The sequence below is a fragment of the Muntiacus reevesi genome, chromosome 3 (assembly GCF_963930625.1).
Source record: "Muntiacus reevesi chromosome 3, mMunRee1.1, whole genome shotgun sequence".
Lineage (NCBI taxonomy): Eukaryota > Metazoa > Chordata > Mammalia > Artiodactyla > Cervidae > Muntiacus > Muntiacus reevesi.
Window position 1 is genome coordinate 72,195,061 of NC_089251.1, and position 21,068 is coordinate 72,216,128.

A 21,068-nucleotide genomic window follows, 5' to 3' on the forward strand; every position below is an offset into this window, starting at 1 on the left:
TTAGATAAGTTACTTAACATCTATGGTCTGAATGTTTGGGTCTCTCATTAGGGTTCATGTCAAAACCCTAACCTCTAAGATGATGGTATTAGGAGGTGGGGCCTTTGGGAGGTGTTTAGGTCACCAAACTGGATTCCTCATGATGAGGATTCTTATGAAAGCAGTCCTAGAGAGCAAGCTCACCCTTTCGACCATGTGATCACACAGACAGAGGTTGGCTGTCTGCACATTAACAATATTGTGACAGTTTCAGGTGCAGAGCAGAGCTACTCAGCCGTACATACATATCTATCCATTTTCCCCCACCTCCCCTCCCATCCTTATTGGTTATCCATTTTAAATACAGCAGTATTTAATCTATTTTTTTTAATGTAGTAACATTTGTTGTTATAGTTTTGTTCAGTGTTTTGAAGTGTTTGGATTGGAAGGGGTAATTCAGGGAATTCTGCTCAATGTTACGGGGCAGCCTGGATGGGAGGGGAGGTGGGGGAAAATATGTATGGATGGATGAGTAGCTCTGCTATGCACCCGAAACTATCACAACATTGTTAATTTGCTACACTCCAATATCAAATAAAAAGTTTAAAAAAAGAGATAAAACAGAAATCTCCAGATAACAGAAATAAAGAGGGAAGTCAAAGTGGATCAAATAGTAGGAGCTGAAGCCAAGGGGCCTATGGAACAATCCAGACCAGTACGAAGACTGAATGGCTAGGGGCTGAGACTTTAATGACAGGCATGCAGTGAGGCGAGTCTTGTAATGGCCACCTGATGCGAGGAGCTGTCGCTGAAGCACTTACATAAAGCTGAAGGTCAAAAATGCCTGCTTCATAAGTGAAACAGTTCTAGAAGAACATTACTTGCCAACTTGAGGAAACCACAAGAAAGCTTGTCATGTGCTTGAGTGAAGAGTAGAAAATGAGTGACCTTAAAAAAATCTGAAATCCAGGCTTGCACCACCATGCAGGGACAAGTTTAAATGCATACTTTCAGGCTGTACAGGGCCTATATGCCAAGACATTAACAAAAAGGTAAATTTGGCAATGGGCAAAACCCAGATTAGATCAGCAGAAGCAAATGTCAAACTGCTTTATAAGGATATGCTAGCAATCCTGAGGTAGGTAGGATTTCTATGAAAAACAACTCTTGATGAAGATGTAACACACAAGAGAAAATAAATCATCATTTAAAAAAATTTAAAAACAGAAATAACAAATAATCTAAAAATCTGCTTAAAATATTGAAAAACAGAAAAAAGGCTAGAAATTTAAAAATTAAAAGGCAAAGAGATAATATTTTTAAACACTGGTAGATATTAAGTACCAAATAGAAACTCTAGAAATAAAAACATATAGACATTAAATTTCAAAGAAGAAACAATGGGTGGGTGGATTGAACAATAGACCAAACGCAGTTAAAAAAATTAATAAACTAGAAAATGGAAATAAAAAAAAAATCACTCAGAATATAGTTAAGATAAAGAGATTGTTAATTCCTGGGCAATATGGGTTTGAACTGTGAAGGTCCACTTATATGCAGAATTTTTTTTCAATAGTAAATACTACATTGTCCTCAGTTGGTTCAATCCAGGGGATGTGAAATCATGGATTGAGAGGAACTGCAGATATAAAAGAACTGCATCTATGAAGGGCCACCTATAAGTTATACACAGATTTTCAATTGCACAGGGGGTCAGTACCAGTGCATGCAAATTGTTCAAGGGTCAACTATAGTTAACAAAGGGAAACTTCAGATGAAGAAAACATAGAAGGTAAAATCAGAAGGTTCAACACTTGCCTAACGGGTATTTCAGGGAAGACTGGAGGGTATAAGGGACTCAAAATCAGAGTAGGGGGTTTTGTCTCTTATGTTCATTTCTGTATCTCTAGAACTTGGAAGCATTCCTGATACATGATAAGTGCTCAATAATTATTTTAAAATAAATTTGTAGGGGAAATAACTGAGACACCTTTAGATATAAAAACAGAGGTGTGACCAGATTAACAAACATACAGAATTCCAGGTAGGATATATAGAAACAGATTATATCTGGACACATTATAATGAGAGGGCACAACATGAAGGACAATAAAGATAAGACCGAAAGGCTCCAAGAGAGAAAACAGATTACCTGCAAAAGAATGGCAGGCCAAAAAGAGGTTTTTCATAAGGATCAATTAAAACAAAAGCACAGTGGAGTAATGTTACAAAATGCTGAGGGGAAAATATCTACTTAGAATTCTATACCTTGAAAAATTATCTTTCAAGAAGGACATGAATAAAGACATTTTCAAAACAATACCAAAGCTACCCACAAGACTGGAGTATTACAACTCTAGACCTTCAGTGAAAAAATGATCCGTATGAAGAAAATGAACACGGGAGTAAGGAATGGTATGCAAGAGGCAATGTTGAGGTAAGAAATTGGTAAAGTTGGGGGGGGAGGGAGATTCAAGAGGGAGGGTATATGTGTATCCTGCTGCTGCTGCTGTCTGTCAGTTGTGTCCGACTCTGTGCAACCCCACAGACGGCAGCCCACCAGGCTCTGCCATCCCTGGGATTCTCCAGGCAAGAACACTGGAGTGGGTTCTCCAGTGCATGAAAGTGAAAAGTGAAAGTGAAGTTGCTCAGTCATGTCCGACTCTTCGCAACCCCATGGACTGCAGCCCACCAGGCTCCGCCATCCCTGGGATTTCCCAGGCAAGAGTACTGGAGTGGGTTGCCATTGCCTTCTCCAGTATTTGTGTATAATTATGGTTAATTCACGTTGTTGTATGGTAGAAGCCAATACAACATCATAAAGCATTATCCTCCAATTTAAAACAATAAAATCACACCAGCAAAAAAAAGAAATTGGTAAAGTTAAATAAATTTTTACTATAAAAAAGAAAAAAAAGTAGAAATAACAATGATGACTAACTTCAGGAATGGGGAGAGGACCATAAATGATGTGGGATTAAACCAATAGACCACAATAACAGGAAGATGGGAAGAGAGGCCGGTCAGATTTAAAGGCATCTAAGGCCACTGTACTGATAAGAGGAAACAGAGAAATCAACTTTAGACTTTGTTAACTGGACACAATGTTAAAAATTTAAGAATAACCGCTAAAAGAATACAAGTAGAATTTTGTCTTTCAAAACAGTTGATAGAAGAAAAGTAGAAATATACAAAACTTGACCAATCCAAAGAAAACTATGAAAAGAAGTATAAAAGAAGCAAGCAAAAAATGCTAAATGGGAAAAAACAAAAACTTAAGATGGCAGAAAGAGGCCAAATGTATATTGATTACAAAGAATGTAAAAGTTTACATTCGATTATTGAAAGACTTCCAGGCTATCATAAAAAAAAATGAAGCAACACATAAAAACTATTTCTAAGATTAACAGTTAAGGCAAAATTATAGACAGAAGTTAATATAAAAGGATATATAAGACATAAAAAATAATAACCAAGAGAAAGTAGGTATAGCAACATTAATATCAGACAAAATAGAATTTCTGCCAAAAGCATCAACAGACATAACAAAGAACTGTACATAATAAATTCACCCTGGAGAAAAAACAATCATGAATTTGCATAAACATTAATGGATTACAAGGAGAAACTGACAAATCCACAGAGTGGGAGATTTTAACATTCCTTTCTCTGAGACTGAAGAGAACTCAGAAAACAAGCAAAAGAAAATCAGGAAGAACATGAGAAATTTGAAAAATACACTTAATCAATACACTTGATGCAGAATGCTGCATCCACCAAGCAGGGAATATATTTTTCTTTTAAACGATACATGATATATTTGGAAAAGCTATTCATGTAACTGGACACAAAGGATGGCTATTACACAAACCATGCTGTCTTTTCATGATGCAACCAGATTAGAAGTCAACAATAATTTAAACAAAGTTTAAAGAAAAGGTTTTTTTAAGTTGAAAATGGAAAATTAAATCCATATGTTCAAAAGAAAGTTAAAAATGTACAAAAAATTCAGAGCCAAGTGGTATTGAATGTACACACACCAAAACCTGTATGATGTGGCTAAAGCAATATGTAGAGCTAACTTTATAGCTTTAAAATAGTTTGAAAGCGCCACTATCCTACCAGGGAATTCCATAAAATGGATGTACTGAAAAACAAAAAATAAAAGACCTAGGAGTCAACTGAAGTAGCTAGAAATGGAAAGAAGAAATACAAATAAGAGGACATAAAAAGACATGAAAAATGAGAAGTATAGATAAGGAAGAAGCTGGTTATATCAATTAATTAAACTTCTATATTAACTTTTGAGATGGCACAAATAAATAGTATTAAGAACCAAGAAGAGAATATATCTTAAAACAGTCAACATTTAAAAAACAATAAAAGAAAATTACAAATAAACTTATGCTAGTAAATTTGAGAACACATGAAATGGATCATCTAAACAAGTTATCAAAACTGAATCAAAAAGAAATAGATCAAACTTATCAAAATCATTTATGAAACTGAATTGTCAAAAACTTGACACACATACCCTGGCCAAGCATGTATTTTACAATGCATTTTACCAAATTTTTAAGAAACAGGCAGCCTTTATCTCTCAAAAACTGCTTAAGAAAAATATATATGAAAAAGTTTCCCAACTTATTTCATGGAACTAATATAAACTTGATACCAAACAATGTAAGAACAATGTTTTTTAAAAAAAATTATAGACAATTGTTTCACTTAATAAACAGTTGCAAAAATCTAAATAAGATACTAGCAAATGATATTCCATAGAATAAAAGAATATATGTGTATATGTGTGTGTGTGTTTGTATATATGTATACGTATGTCTCAAAGTCATGGCATCATCGACTCAATGGACGGAAGTTTGAGCAAACTGCAGGAGCTAGAAAAGGACAGAGAAACCTGGCGTGCTGCAGTTCATGGGGTCAGAAAGAGTTGGATATAACTGAGCAACTGAACAAAAAATCTCAAAGTAATTAAATATATTCATACTATCACATTATAATATGAAGAAAGAAAATTATATTACCTCATACAATTTACACAAAACATTAAGGCATTACATAAAATCAACACTCAGTCAAGATAAAGTATGTAAGTTGTTAAAAAGTATTAATAGTGAAAAAGTCCTTACTTCAATTAAAAATATCTACTGAAACCTTAAGCAAACTTCATGATTAATGGAGAAACATTCAGAGCACTCGTTAAAGAGAGTAAGAAGACAAGGGTCCTCACCATCACTGTTACTATTAAATACTGTCCTGGAGGGTCTACCCAATCCAGCAAGACAATAAAAAGATATGGTCATAAGGAGTCAAAAGAAAAAAACATTACTATTCTGTTACCTATGGATACTTAGTTCCACTTTTCTCATCTACTTTATATTGTTTTGTTTCATTTATCCAAAGCATTTTGGAGGCTGCTACTTCTGAGTTCATGTCAGTGGAAATTAAGATGTTCCATAATCTAGGTAGATTATTGCCTCCCTAGAAAATTCAAGAATACCTGCATAAAAAACAATTAGACTTCAACTGGGATGATCAATACAAGATCAAAATTCAAAAATCAGGAATGTTTCTATGGGCCAGCAAATAATCAATTTCAAAGTATAATTCAAAAAAGATATCATTTATAATACACACAAAACCTATCAGAAATAGGAAATAGATAAAACAAAATCTGTGTAAAAACATTTACACATTTATAGGGAAGTCACCTGGATAAAAGGAGAAGATGAATATTGTAAAGATATCAGTTCTCTTGAATAAAAATTAAACAAAATCAATAAAAATCCCAACATGATTTTTACCTGTGTTCAATGAGACAAATTAATATTTACATGAACTAGTAAAGTCCATGAAAGCCAAGAAATACTGAAAAAATATAAAAGTAACTGTAATAGCTAACAATTATTGCGTGCTTCCTTATATGGCAGGCACGATTCTAATATTCTGCATACATTATCCTTAAAGTGGATACTATTATCTATTTTATAGACAAGGGAGACTGAGAGAAATTAGGAAAGGTGCCCAAGGTTACTTGGTATTCTTAGGAGTAGCAATAGACAAAAGAAGACAATGATGTCACATATTCCGAATTCTGAAAGAAAATAATTGTGAGTCCAGAATTCCACTCTCAAACTCTCATTTGTAAGAGCAACATAAAGATACTTTCAGGAATACAAATATGTTAAAGTTTATTAAAGACTTTCCACGAAAGAACGTCTTGATCTCCATTCTCATGAACTCAGAAGGAAGGAGTGGGTTACCAGAAGTAGCAGCCTCCAAAATGCATTGGATAAATGAAACAAAACAATTTAAAGTAGATGAGAAAAGTGGAACTAAGTATCCACAGGTAACAGAAGGTATACAATAATGTTATTAGTTATTCAAAGTACAGGCCATGAAGTCTGATGCCTAGGCTACAACGAAGGCCACTAAGCGGGCTCTGTGCTTCTTTCTGGCCAAATCAGAAATGGGAAACATTAAAGGATTCACAGCACCCACAAGACAAAACAGACAAGTTGTTCACAAGACCTATTCCTAGCGCTGAGATCACAAAGACATTTCTCCAATGTTCAAATGGATACAAGATCTAGGACTTGTCCATCTTGGTCCAAGTATGATAATTTGGGAAATAGGTCCTTGACTCTTACAATATTGTTTCAACAAGAAAGTGATATAGAAGCATCAGCCCGTCAGAAATCTCTTCCTGGAAGAATAAAGGAGAGAAAGCCTCCTACATAAGGTGTGCTATTTGAATGACTGGGTGTTTTAGAAAAGCCCATCTCCAGGTACATTCCAGACCATGATGACTAAGGATGTAGGCTTCTTTCCCAGAGCTATCCCCAGAATATTTCCATCTCCACTAAACCGGTTCATCTGCCAGTGCATGGTAGCATTCCAAGGCTTCCAAAAAATAGTTCATTATTGTGTTTTCACAGTAATAAACATCAAGAAGCAATCCCAATATTCCATATAACACATAGATAAGATAAATGGAAATCTGGCATCTTTCTCTGGGCCTCCCTACCCATCTCGCTCCCTTGACAATGCCAAAAAAAAATGAATGCTAATCATTAATTTGTCAATTTTAAAAAATCCTGCCTTCTACCAGGCAGGACAGACATAATTTGCTAATCTTTTAAAAATCCTGCCTTCTTATTTGAGTAATAAATCATAGCGTAAAAATTAAAAAAAATAAAAAAAAAATCCTGCCTTCTATCAGGACTGCTCTAGAATTCCATGGGGTTCCTGCATTCGCAGGCTGTCCAGGAAGCCTCAGAAGAATTCTGGATTATTTCTCATAGATACAGCTGGCTCCCAAGGGAAGATGAGCGACCCCAGGCTAAGTTAGGAGCAACTCCCAAGGACTTCCAAAGACAAGCAATAGTGAGAAGTGGATGAGATGGGAGACAGGGGCATTTTCCAATTAATCAAAATATCAGTTCTTACTAAACCACAAATTAGTTTGCCTTCCTTTTCTATTTTTTTTCTGATAATTAAGATAACAATAATAATACATGTGCAGGGAGAAGGCAGACAACAGTGACAGAGATTAAAAGACTTTGGTCACTGACCTGATTTCAAGATTTGATTCTAGCACATAGTGGCTAGGCAACCTTGGCAAGTTTCCCCTCAGATTCTAGTTTCTGAATCTTGTATCATGAGAATAACAGTACTTACCTCTAAAGCATTAATATGAAATACCATATGAATGCGCTTCATACTCAATAACTGTTAGCTATTACTATTGCAAAACAGTTGAGAAACACAGGCAAGCGCCAAGAAAATCAAAAGTACCTGTAATCCCACCATCCATTTCCATGCATACCATTCCAGTATTTTGGGGGTGTATTTTCAGAGTGAGATACAAAGCTTTGTATTTCATAACTTGAAATAAAACTTCTTTGAAAATTTAACAAAATACCCTGAGCATGTTAATATAATTTGGTATCCTCGTACACATGATTTTAAAAGGTCACATCATATTCCTTTAGGTTATTTTTCTTAAAGTAAATAAGAAGTAAAAAATAACCCCTTCCCTTCCTCCTCCTCTGCAGTTTCCACACTCCATCTATTCCAATGCGTCTGGCCAGTCAAATGACAACTGGCTGCTTTCTGTTGGCTAACTGGGGATGTAGCCTTCATCCTGCCGTCCAGACCACCTGCTCCTTTAAGTCAGGGACACGTTGCCAGCCTTCATTATATCCCCATCATTCAGAGCAACCTATCTGGGGCTGCACAACAAACGCTCGTAAACAATGGCAACTCACTCAGTTCAACAAGATTTCATGAGTTGCTACAAAAGTTGAAGAAGGCAGAAAGGTGATTTCTCTCCAAACAGTATCAGGTTGACTTCTGGGGCATTAAACACACTATTAAAAATTTTCAGGAAGAGGAAGAGACTGAAGATTATTATCTAAGTGCATTGTTTTTAAGTACCAGGGTCAAACAAGTTCAAAACGCTGAAGGGTTTTATTTTTGAATGGAAGTCACAATGCTTCCTTACCAATGACATTCTGAAACCCCAGTAAAACCTTACTAATTCATACTAATGGGGAACTACCACACTCAATCAACACATAAAAATGAATTACACCCTTTTTAAAACAAGTTTCTTTCTAATGAAATTCATTTTTTAAATCTTTCTGAATAGCTCAAAACCTAACCTGTTTTGATGGGTTGTTCTGAATCTGATCTAATACATTTGTTACAATCACATTTATTATCTACATAAAAACAGGAATGGCTGACATTCTTGAGAAGTGCCTTCTCTCTAAAAACAATACAAGTTCAACACTCCCTACAGTCCTGTTTGTACAGCTCACTCCTTGGGAAAGCTTTTTCTTCCTTGGTCTTGTGGTAGCAAACCCCAGGCTGCTTCCCTCTCAGCCCTGGGGCTCCAGTTCCAAGTGGACAGAAGTTAGTAATATCAACCCAGATCAATCCCTTAAACAAAATCTGAAAACCTCCAGATTCCAGGCTTGACCAGATCCATCTTAGAATTAACAAGTTCCCTTCTAAGCACCCAGAGAACTGAGCCTGTCATGGAAACACTGATTCAACCCTAATGAGAACAGCCATAAAAACCACACAAATGAACTAAACATTCCTCTACCCGATCAGAGTCAAGCTGAAGCCAACAGCCTGAGGATTAAAAGAAGCGAGGTTGTTTTTTCTTTTTGAGGTCCTGCTCATTTTCACCTCTTCCAATGCCTTGTGTCCACAACTCCTGTTTATGAGAAGTTGGGGGAGGGACGGAGAGGAGGGAAGAAAAATGCAGGGTGAGTAGCCAGGCTGGGGAATGCCAACAAACAGTGTGGTTTATGTCAGGCAAATTAAAACCTCTAGCCTGGGGGAGGCTGTAAGTGTCTGTTTGGGGTTGTCCGAAAATAAGCGCCAGTGAAGTCTCATCTCCCACTAAAACAGTTAAGTGCAGAATAAAGTCTTTACTTTCCAAAGACCAGGTTCTGCACAATATTTTTAGCAAGCGCTCTTTTTCTGTCTTTTCTTGTTTTATTATTATTATTTCCCGTTTCTTTCAGAATTAGAAAGGTTAATTAAATGAAGTTATTATTGGAAGAAAAGAACAGAGAGGTTTAAAAAAAAACAAAGGTGCCCAACAGAAACAGTAAAATTCCAACAAGGAATATATTTTAATTTCCCTTTGGACATGCAACGCACAATGTGCGGGGCCAGGGGACCCAACATCAAACTCCAGCTAAAGTCATGCCTGCAGAACTCTGAGCAAGATTGAAGACCCCTGTGGCTGTGACTCCCCGACCTGGGTAATCGCCTTCTGGGACCGAGGGGGCACCAGGCTGGCGCTACCAGCCTGCGGGCCAGGAGCCTCCCAGGGAAAGGTTGTGGGGCGGGGGGCGGCCGGGGAGAAGGTAGCTGCACCGGTAACAGGAGGCAGGAGAAAGGAAAGCGAAGAGTCCTGGGGTTCGGGGGACGCTGAGCCCCTGCCGGGAGGGAGGACGGCGGCTGGTGACCGCGCGCTGAGGCCGGGACCGCACGGGTTTGTTTGGATGAACACCCGTCCCTCCCCCTCCCCCCCACCCCCCAGAACGGAGTCGAGATTCTTTGCTTCTTGAGTTTTCTTTCTCTTGAGAGCCGGACCTAGGTCTCGGCAGCCGCCTCTGAGCTGAGGTGCGCAGGAGAAGCCGGGTGGGGCCCAGTCAGTGCGGGCCCTGCGCTCTGGGGACCGCGGCGGGGAGAAGAGGCACCAAGCGGGGCGCCGGACCAGCGCGGGAGATGCCCCCGTCCCGCGGCGCCCACTGCGCCCCCACTCCCGCCTCCCCGTCCTCAAACTTTCCAGGTAAACCGGAGCTAACCCGCCCGGGAGAGGGGGCTCCCCGTGCTCCCTGTCGGTCCCCTGGGGGCGGTTACTCACCCGCAGCGCGGCTGGGGTTCGGACTCTGGCAGCCGCCATCCACCTCGGAGGGAGGAGCAGGAGGAGGAGGAGGGGGAGACGGAGGAGAGGGGCGGAGGGGCGGAGAGGGAGGGCCCCGAGCGGCCGGCGCGGGGACGGGGGCGTGGCCACTCCACGGGCGCTCTCCCGCCCCGCCCCGCCCCCTGCCCCGCCCCGCCCCCTGCCCCGCCCCGCTTCTCTCCTCGCTCCTTTCCCGCCCGGGATCCCCCTAAGTTTTTTTCCATTCTCTTCCCCGCACCCGCCCCCGTATCTTTCTTCCGAGTCTCCAGCTCCCCACAAGTCGGGGAGAAGATGCTCTCTCCAGCAAACGTGGGGCGGGGTGCGAGGAGGTGTGTGAGTTACCTTCAGAAGTCCCTGGAAGCAGAAGCATGGAGCCTTTGGCTGTCTGAAACTATCCATCGCCCTCTAGGATCTTGTCCTCCATCTAGGATCTAGGATCTTGACCTTCGGGGTGGTGGGATGATTGGGGCGGATAGGGGGGTGGGGGGTGGGGAGGGCGGCGGTGGGGGAGAGGGGTGAGGTGACTTGGGAGTCATGCTTTCCACCTTGCTTCATTGCGCTTCGGATTCTGTTTTCTCTTCTGATTAGAACTGAAGGTTTTGATTTTTGCTTTTTTTGCCTTCTTAAAAATTTTAAGTGTAACTGATTTACGATATTATTTTAGTTTCAGGTACACAGCATAGTGATTCAGTATTTTTACAGATTATATCCCATTAAAAGTTATTAGAAAATAATTTCTGTAATTCCCTGTGGAATACAGTATAACCCTGTTGCTTATCTATTTTTTACATAGTAGTTTGTCTCTCTTAATCCCACACCTTTAATTTACCCCTCCCTTCCCCTCTCCTCTCTGGTAATCACTAGTTTGTTTTCATGAGTCTTTCTGATTTGCTATCTACATTCCTTTGCATTATTCTGTAGATTTAACATGTAAGTGATATCATACAGTATTTGTCATTTTCTGACAGTTCACTGCATAAAATATTCCCTAGGTCCATCCATATTGCTGCAAATGGCAGATTTTCATTCTTATCTGTATGCACACACACATATATGTTGTTGTTGCTATTCAGTCACTAAGTTGTGTCCGACTCTGCGGCCCCACAAACTGCAGCATGCCAGGCTTCCCTGACCTTCACTATCTGCTCGAGTTTGCTCAGATTCATGTCCAATGATTCAGTGGTGTCATACAACCATCTCATCCTCTGTTGCCCCCTTCTCCTGACTTCAATCTTTGGCATCAGGAGCCAAAGTATAGTCCTTCCGATGAATATTCAGTGTTGATTTCCTTTAGGATTGACTGGTTTGTTCTCCTTGCAGTCCAAGGGATTCTCAAGCGTTTTCTCTGGCACTACAATTCAAAAGCATCAATTCTTCGGCACTCAGCCTTCTTTATGATCCAACTCTCATATCTGTACGTGACTACTGGAAAAAACATAACTTTGACTATACGGACCTTTGTCAGCAAAGTGACGTCTCTGCTTTTCAGTACGCTGTCTAGGTTTGTCATAGTTTTCTTTCAAGGAGCAAGCATCTTTTAATTTTGTGGCTGCAGTCACTGTCCACGGTGATTTTGGAACCTAAGAAAATAAAACATGCCACTGTTTCCATTTTTTCCCCATCTATCTGGCATGAAGTGAGGGGAGGATGCCATTATCTTAGTTTTTTGAATGTTAAGTTTGAAGCCAGCTTTTTCATTCTCCTTTCACCCTCATCAAGAGACTCTTTGGTTCCTCTTCACTTTCTGCCATTAAGAGTGTATCATCTGCCTATCTGAGGTTGTTGATATTTCTCCCTGCAATCTTGATTTCAGCTTGAGATTCATACAGCCTGGCATTTCACATGATGTACTCCGCATAGAAGTTAAATAAGCAGGGTGACAAGATACAACCTTGATGTGCTCCTTTCTCAATTTGGAACCAGTCCATTGTTCCATGTCCAGTTCTAACTGCTGCTTCTTGTCCTGCATATAGGTTTCTCAGGAGGTACTTAAAGGTGGTCTGGTATTCTCATCTAAGAATTTTTCACAGTTTGTTGTGATCTTTACAGTCAAAGGCTTTAGTGTAGTCTATATTTATATCTCACCATATCTTCTTTATCCATTTGTCTGTTGATGGATACTGGGTTGCGTCCATATCTTGACTAAGAATTATTTTTTAAGCCTCTGTTGAACGCCTCCTCTTTTCCCCTAAGGTGAGACCAACCCTATTCAGAGGCTAAGATGGTACCCCACCTTCCAGGGCCCATCAATAGGCCCATTAAGAGAAAGAGGAGGACAAAGATGCCTAGAGAAGGGCCAGGCTGTGTGGATGCGGCAAGAGGCTACCTGCAGAATGTAGAAGAAGGGAGTTATCCTCTGAGGAAAGGTTAGAGGCTGACATTCAGTCCCTGATCCATCACTTGCAAACAGGTGACTCTGGGCAAGTCACTCGACATCTGAATCTCTTCCACAAGTGTAGCTACCTCACTGGAAAAAGAAGATTCACTGAAGAGACACCCCACTCCAGGATGGGAGACTTGGGTGGACTTTGAACAGACTCAGAAGGCGAGAAAAGAGGGCATTCCAAGGCCCGGGACATGGAGCTTTGGAAGGCTAGCAAGGCTGGAAATCTTAGGAAAGGTGGGATATATTTGGATGAGAAGGTGGAACTATATATAAAGAAGGAAATGGGAAATTTGTGAAAGTTTTTAAGCAAAGGAATATTTTTATATTAGTATATATATACATACATACAAAAATATAATTCACTTTTGTATCCCTAGAGTCTGGTACACAGTAGGCACCCAGTAAATCTCTGTGGGCTCCAAATGGTGACTGATGAATATTGACTTAATGGTCTGAAAAATGAACTGTGAAGAGAGGGCTTGGGTCCAAGGAGAGCAGTTAGGAGGCCCTAGTGAGTATCTTGACTTGAAGTGCAGCGCCTGGATGACAGAGAGGAAGGGAAGGAATTCTGATTGAACGCTTCCTTGCGGAGTCTTGTGTTTGACCTTGGAATTCCCTGGTGAAATGGAAAAGATAATCAGTATCCTATTCAACCAGCAGCCAGTGGTTAGAACCTGTGCTGAGGGCTTTGAAGAAGGAAGGAAATATTTAGAGAGGCACAGGAGTGCCTCAAGTCACACAGCTGGGATCTGTTTAGGAGACATTTAGTTTCAGATCAAATTTCTAATTGTGCTTAAGCTTAAGACACCCTCACTTCAGCTCAGTCGCTCAGTCGTTTCCGACTCTTTGCGACCCCATGAATAGCAGCACACCAGGCCTCCCTGTCCATCACCAACTCCCCGAGTTTACTCAAACTCATGTCCATCGAGTCGGTGATGCCATCCAGCCATCTCATCCTCTGTCGACCCCTTCTCCTGCCCCCAATCCCTCCCAGCATCAGGGTCTTTTCCAATGAGTCAACTCTTCCACATGAGGTGGCCAAAGTATTGGAGTTTCAGCTTCAGCGTCAGTCCTTCCAGTGAACACCCAGGACTGATCTCACCCTATGCAAACAAAAAGACATCAGGTCCTCGTCATAGTCCCTGTCCTCCAGCTACCATCCCTATGATGATCAAGGGTTGAGAGAGAAAAAGGAGTCTAAAACATGGGAAGTCAAATGACTGGTAACTTTTCAGAGACTCTTCTATGGAATCAGACAGGTACTGGGCCCAAGCCTTCTGGTAAGGAGCTGAGCAAAGTGCAGAACAAGGACAATGGAAGAGGGAACCAGAAGAAAAGAAAAGAGATGTTAACAGACCTGGAAAAAGTTACATGATGGCAACACAAAGCAGAAAAAAACATGATAAAATATCATCATCCCTTTTGAATGCAAGAAAATTGAGGGGAAGAGTGGGAATATGAAACAAGATTAAATAATGAAGCTAAGTGATGATTGTTTCATGATCTGAGAAAAGACAATCTTAAGTATAAACAAGAGATGTCTTGACTCCAGGCATTCTGGCTGAAATCCCAAATTGAAATTCCTGTGTCTAGTCATTGGGCCTTCCAAGAGGCCAGCCCATCACAGAAAATGCCACAGGTAACAACTAGAGAACGGAAACAACACATTGGACAAACCAGTAATTACCACTGAGCTTAAAGAGAGTCCTGAGTTCACCTTTTAAATTCCATCTTCTTTTTAATTCCAAGCATTATGATCTTGGTTAGTAGGTAGCCCACCCAGTGAAAGAAATCTTTTTTTGGAAACTTTGACACTTCTGCAAAGCAAACAGGCCCATAATCTTCTAAAGGGCAAATACAGCTGACTGAAAACCATTTATCTTTTGCAAGGGACAGGCCCTCCTCTTCTGTGTGACTCAGCATGGCCCGAAAGGTTGCCTTTTTCACAAATGCAGATTTATTTCTTGTAACACTTCCAGGTATTTTCGAAAGGCCCCTTTCTGGCAGTGTCTGTTTGTATCAAAATCTGGTGGTAAACAGCTCAGTCTGGCCTAAAGAGGCAGGCGACCACAGCTGTCCACCGCGAGCTGTGACCTCATTTCCCTCCAGTCCCTGTCCCTTCCTTTGCTCTTCAGTAAAGAGACCCTCAGGCTGTATCATTCTTTTCATTAGCAGGTTTCCCTTTCCTGGCAGCCTTTTATAGAACCCATTTAGAATTTCCACACTGTTTAACAGCAGTCCCCACATTGTCTATAAATATGATCTAGAAGATTAACTTGGAATTCCTCAAATCTCGAATTAGCCGAAGCTGTCAGGATCAATATAAATTCAAACCAGCTTTTGGAAATGCCAGATGTGAAAGGAGACTTTGTTGGAAAGTGAGGACTTCAGATCTAGGACAGTCTTAGCCCAAAATGCTTGATAAGAACGTCCCTCTCTAAAAACTTTACAACAGTCAGTCTGTTTATATTACAACATTCATTCAAGATAAAGTAAAGCCTTGTGGTATTAAAAAAAATTAACAGCAGTGAAAAAGAAACAGGAAAAAAATAAAAACACACACCATTTTAGGTACATGATACATTCTGGACTGATGTTTTTAAACAACTTTATCCATGAGGAAACTTAAATATTCTTCCAAAAGCAATTTCCAGAGATAAATAAAAAGCGTACATCCTCACTGACAATGCCAAATGAAATCAATAATACATAGAGGAATGATCGCTTAATCAACCCAGAATGGCCTGAGACTGGCTATCCTTTGTTCTGGAGATAGGACACCCCTAGGTATGGCTTGAGCTACAGCTGTATATGGTACCTTGGCCTGCTTCCTAATATGTATCCAATTAGCATTAACTGAACACCTCCTGTGTATAAGACATTCTGCTAGGCACTGTCAGGGAGTAAGTATAAGGCATGGTTCCTGTTTCACGGCACCTGTAGTTATTGAGGGAGATGGCATATGTGAAAATGACAGCATGAGATGTGTCGACAACATAGCAGAAGCGGTACCCAAAGAAATACAGGAAAGCTGAAAAATTCAGAAATGTTTTTTCACTAAGTTCTGAAAATTCCATCTCTTCCAGGAAGCAATGAATGATTAAAGTCTCTTTTTTTTTTGCTCCTACGTGAACTTCAGCCAACTGAGTCCCTCCTCTGCCTGGACTGAGAATTCTCTCTCATTTTTCACTTTCCATGTTTTAAGGGAAAATATTCTTCAGCCTCTAAGTGAGATAGTAAGCAACATGTTTTTTGCTAGTTAACTGAACCATGTTTCTTCTCTTCTTGGACCTATGAGGTGTCACCACCCAGCTATCCCTCTGATGTTTGGGGAGCAGTGGGGCCACTGAAGGAACAGAGATCATTTAAAACAATACAAAGGATTTAAGTGGGGGAGGTGCCTTTTGAGGTGCCTACACTTACAAGCCAGACAATAATAGCCTTCAGCATGTTTCCACGCAGGAGTCAATTCTTCTGATCCTTTCTTTACAAAAACAGTTATTCTAATCCTGCTCTACGACCTTTTCTTTCAAAGATTTGGAAAAAACGTAATGGGTTTTCCTGCTCTAATGCTCTGATTGCCAGTTAGTTTCCTATTTTAGAATTAATTACCAAACTGCTTAAAAATGTATAGCACAGGCAAAACTTACTGACAAGCTTTCCATTTATCGCCACAGTGTCTGAGAACGTGGCCCTCAGCCGAGAACAGAAGCTTCTCTTCTGTCCCAAGACAGACTATTCCTTGTCAGTGTGGCCCTGCCAGATGGTTTCTTAGCCTTCATCAACCAAGTTGCTATCTCCAGCCTTTTAAGAGCTGGAAACAACTTCCAGGGTCAATGCTGCAAAGAACAAAACTATAAACTGCTCATTTTTCTGTCTGAGGGTTTTTATGATGAAGAAAGCTTTAATTCATGATCATTTGGAGAGAGCCTTTTGCTCCAACATTGTTGATGGCTTTCTCAACTAATTGGTTCCTCATTTTGTTTTTTTCTCTCACATTTTTGTTTGGAAATAGTGCAGATGAATTTTTGTTTTGTTTTAGTGGCTAATGAACTTGGGAAATGATTGTGTTGCTAAAAAGTATCTGTTAGCATAACTGGTGGAGTTAAGTCTCTTCCCGAAAGCAGTGGAGAATCCAGTTTTATTTATCAGCTTTGAAAAGTGAGCAGTATTGCTTATAGCAAGCATAATGGGGAGTGGTGTGTAAAAATGACATAACAAAATACATGCTATTTATCACAGCTGCTCAAGCTGAACCTGGAGCGTCTCCTCCCTTCACCCAGGTCTGCTACGGAACAGAATGTGAACAATGCCCCCTGGAGTTGTGCAGCCAGCAAACCTATATACCCCCCACCCACCCCTGACTTCATATTAAAGAGCCTCTTTTTCTCATTTGGAATTTATTATAATCCCAATTTTTACTGAAAACATGTATCATATATATGCATGAAAAAAGAACAGGAATAAACAAATATTAATAGCTGAATCTCCAAAAAGGTGTGTATTCAACACTTTTCCTCATTTTCCAAATTTTCCACAATAAGCATATAGTATTTAATGAAGAAAAAGTCAGAAATGTTGTTTCGGTAAGTTCTGAAAATTCCATCACCTCCAGGAATCAATGAATGATTAAAGTCCTTTTTATTTGCTTCTGCGTGAACTTCAGTCAACTGAGTCCCTATCTGTTCCTGGACTGAGAATTATTTCTCATTTTTCACTTTCCATGTTTTAAGAGGCCTAGACAGAACAGATGATTCTTTGAGAGGGCACAGCAATGGCAAGTAGAGACAAAAGACACTCACTGGAAAGGCTTGTGGAGAGTTATTTTAAGAGGAGACACGATGCCCAGGATGATGAGGAAGGGAGATCCCAAGAGAGCAGCAGTACTGCTGGCCAAGAGATCAACCAGGATAGCCTGGCACAGATCAAAGGACTCTCGAAGCGATTTCTTCCTTTCCTTCCTTTGTCTGGCTGCACCACATGCCTTGTGGGATCTTAGTTCTCAGAACAGGGATCAAACCCAGAGCCCCGGCATTGAGAGCACTGAGTCCTAACCACTGGACCACCAGGGAATCCCCTTAGAGAGACTTCTTGAAGAAGATAAATTTGGCTAAACACCCAGTTGAATCTGATCACACTGAGATGAGAATTATACACCTGGGCACCTGGGAGAGAATTTAGGAATAAATTAGTGATAAGCACCATGGAAGACAGATAGATACAGTTATTAACTCCAGGGAAAACAAAAAAAAAGTTGTACAAAAAAGGAAAAGGCATCGTACATGACTCAGTTAACAACAGCATTTAAAAGATCATCCTAAAATATACATGGAGTATCGATCTAATCAAAATGTTGATATAGTCTGAAGAGACAACAGGAAAAGAGAAAGCGTGTACATGTATGTGAGTAGCAGGGAAAGGGAGGCAGATGAAACAGAGACAAATCCTCACCTTCTAACTGTGAAATCAACTAACAATGCCTAACAGGAAAAGTGAAAGTAGCATGTCATTTAGAAATAGGGAGATAGGTCAAAACAGTGAGTGCAAGTGCTTTTCTCTGGGGAGCATGAAATGAGCGTGAAAATCAGGAGACTTTGTCTCGTTTGCCTTGTTTTGTTTTCTCTTTGTAATAGGTATTATTTTTAAATATTTATTTGGCTGTGCCAGGTCTTAGTTTCAGCATGCAGAATCTTTAGTTGTGGCATTCAGACTCTTAGTTGCAGCATGTGGGATCTAGTTCCTGACCAGGGATCAAACCGGGGTCCCTGCATTGGGAGCACAGAGTCTTGGACCACCAGGGACATTCCTGTAGTAGGTATTTCAGAACAGCTTGACTCAAATTGAGTTTAAAATTTTGGTAAAAATACAGACATTTAATAAAGGAAGTAGCAGCCTCTATGTTTTATCTCTCATTTGCCGCCTTGTCTGAGACAAGCCCAGGGTAAGACGGAGGACATATGGCAGTTTGTAATTATGCATTTACAGGATCACTTTGTTGTTTCACTAGCAGACTGTAAGCTCTCAAGGGCAGCCAGCAGACTGTTTTGCTTATCACAGTCTCATCTGCACCAAGCGCTCAGCAGGCACTCGACACAGACTTGCCGAATGAATGATGCAATGGGTGAGGCAGATTAACAAGTTAGTGCTCTTATTTTTACAAAAGGTATGCATGACTGAAGTGTTCACAGGGGAAATGGTCCAATGCCTGGGACCTGCCTTAAAATACTCCAGGAAAAGAAGCCATGTGGAAAAAAGATGAAACAAGATTAACAAAATGTTTGTAAGAAGTGATAGAAACATAAGGGTTCATACTAATCTCTAATTTTGTAGTTAGAAAATTCCTTTTAAAAAAATAGCAAAGTTTGTACAGAAAGTGGATTATAAGGAAGGGGCAGAATCATGGCATAAATTTATTAAATTCAGAATTTGGTAGCTAGGAAGGTTTATGTAACAAGGAATATGTAAATAAAAATAAGGGTCAGAGAAGAAAAAAATCCTATCAAAGGCAAAACTTGTACCCAGGCCATTAGCTCAAGAAGCTAAATAAATGCTGAAAGAAGGGATAGGAATACTTACTGAAGACATGGAAAGGGAAAGTTTCATGAAGTACAGGAGTTACTGAGAAATTTAATATTTTATCCTCAAAATATATAGTTCTTGTAGGAAGAGAACTGAATGTCCCCAATTCAAAAGGCTTATACTACAGTAGTGAATAAGTCAGGCTCTGGAATCAGACAAGCCTGGATCTGAATCCTGGCCCCACATGGACCTAGCTGTGTGACTATGGACAAACTGCTTATCCTCGCTAAGCCTTATTTTTCTAACTGTAAAACAGGGACAGTAATAGCACCAATGAGATACAGTTATTGGAAGTTTAAATGAAGTAAGTCAAGTCTTTACCATGCCTGACTTGAATAAATGGTTAACCAGTGGTGGTCATTATATGCTTTGGCAAGAGACTCTGCCTAGAAAACAAAGATCTTAGCAATTAAGTTAAAAAGGGACAGTTTTACCAGGAAACCAACTGCACCCTCTACAGTCCCGCCCTGTTCCTCAGGCCCAGGAAACCTCCCAGAGGCACTGACCCCTACACAAAGGTCAAGCATTCCACAAGGATGGCCAGAAGGTCTGGGGGACCAGGCACCATGCTGGGCGATAGGGGCCGCGGGTCTGGGAGCTCTGGCAGCTCTCAGCCGGGGACAGATACAAGTCTCGGCCAGCAAAGCAAAGAAGGACACAACCCAAGATTCACATTTTCTCTAAGAGAAAAGAAAAGCAGGCCCATCTCTCAGGAGAAGTGACCCTCTTCCTGACCCAGAGGTCTGAGGATTTTCATAAAGGTAGACAGAGACTACAGCAAGGTGGGGGGCGGGGGGGCGGGTGCTTGGAAGAGAACAAGGAAAAAGTGAGTGACAGTTAGTATACACGTCTCACATGTACACACCACAGCCAGAGAGCAATGAGGGGCCACTGTGAAGGCTTTCTTTCCATCCAGGAGATGGCTCTGCAGAAATGTGCTAAGTGGAGAGAGAGATGTCTGCAGAACAGGAAGATGTCATTCAGGCAGCAGGCAGCCAGGACTCAATGTAAGGCATCAAATAAGAAGTTAGAGCCGAGATATGTGAAAAGGCAGGAAGGTTCAGCAAGACAAGATAAAAAGCGAGATATGTGAAGTGAGGAGGAAGTCAAGGTGACTCCCAGATGTTCAGCTTAACTCATAGCCAGGTAGAAGCAAGATGCTACTCCCTCGATCTTCTCTTGCAGTCAGGTGCATTCAGGTCAAAATCCCTGGCTTCACCTTTGACTGACTCTTCTTTCTCTCACACTCCACATTCCTGCCCAGGCAGCATCCTTTTGACAAACATTCACTGAATGCCAGGCAGTGTTTTAGGTACAGTGAACAAACCAGACCAAAAACCTGCCCTTATGGAACTGTATCCTCTAAAGGGGAGAAACAGGCAATAAACAAGATAAATAAGCAAAACATATTGTAGGTTAGGTTATGGTAAGTATTAGGAGTAAAAGCAGAGAAGAGTAATAGAAGTATAAAGAGTAATAAAAGTATAGAGGGGAAAGAGTTGCGATTTCAGCAATTCCTATCTACTGTCTTCAAAACAAATCCAGAAATAGCCTTCGCACAACTTCCACTTCCTCCAGCATGGTTCAGTCCATCACCATCTCTCAACTGCCTCCTGCTACTGAAGAGCCTCCCAACTCTTGTGTTTACTTCCACCCTTGCTCCCCTACAATCGA

At 40.5% G+C, this 21,068-nt stretch overlaps 1 protein-coding gene across 1 annotated transcript in view; it reads right to left on the reverse strand.

The window, feature by feature from the left end:
* STON1 (stonin 1) overlaps window positions 1-10,478 on the reverse strand; it is a 61,166-nt gene extending 50,688 nt beyond the window's left edge. Inside the window, exon 1 of the mRNA XM_065929304.1 lies at window positions 10,391-10,478. The gene's annotated coding sequence lies outside the window, so the exon portion shown is untranslated. The remainder of the gene's footprint in view (window positions 1-10,390) is intronic.
* Window positions 10,479-21,068: the final 10,590 nt, after the last annotated feature.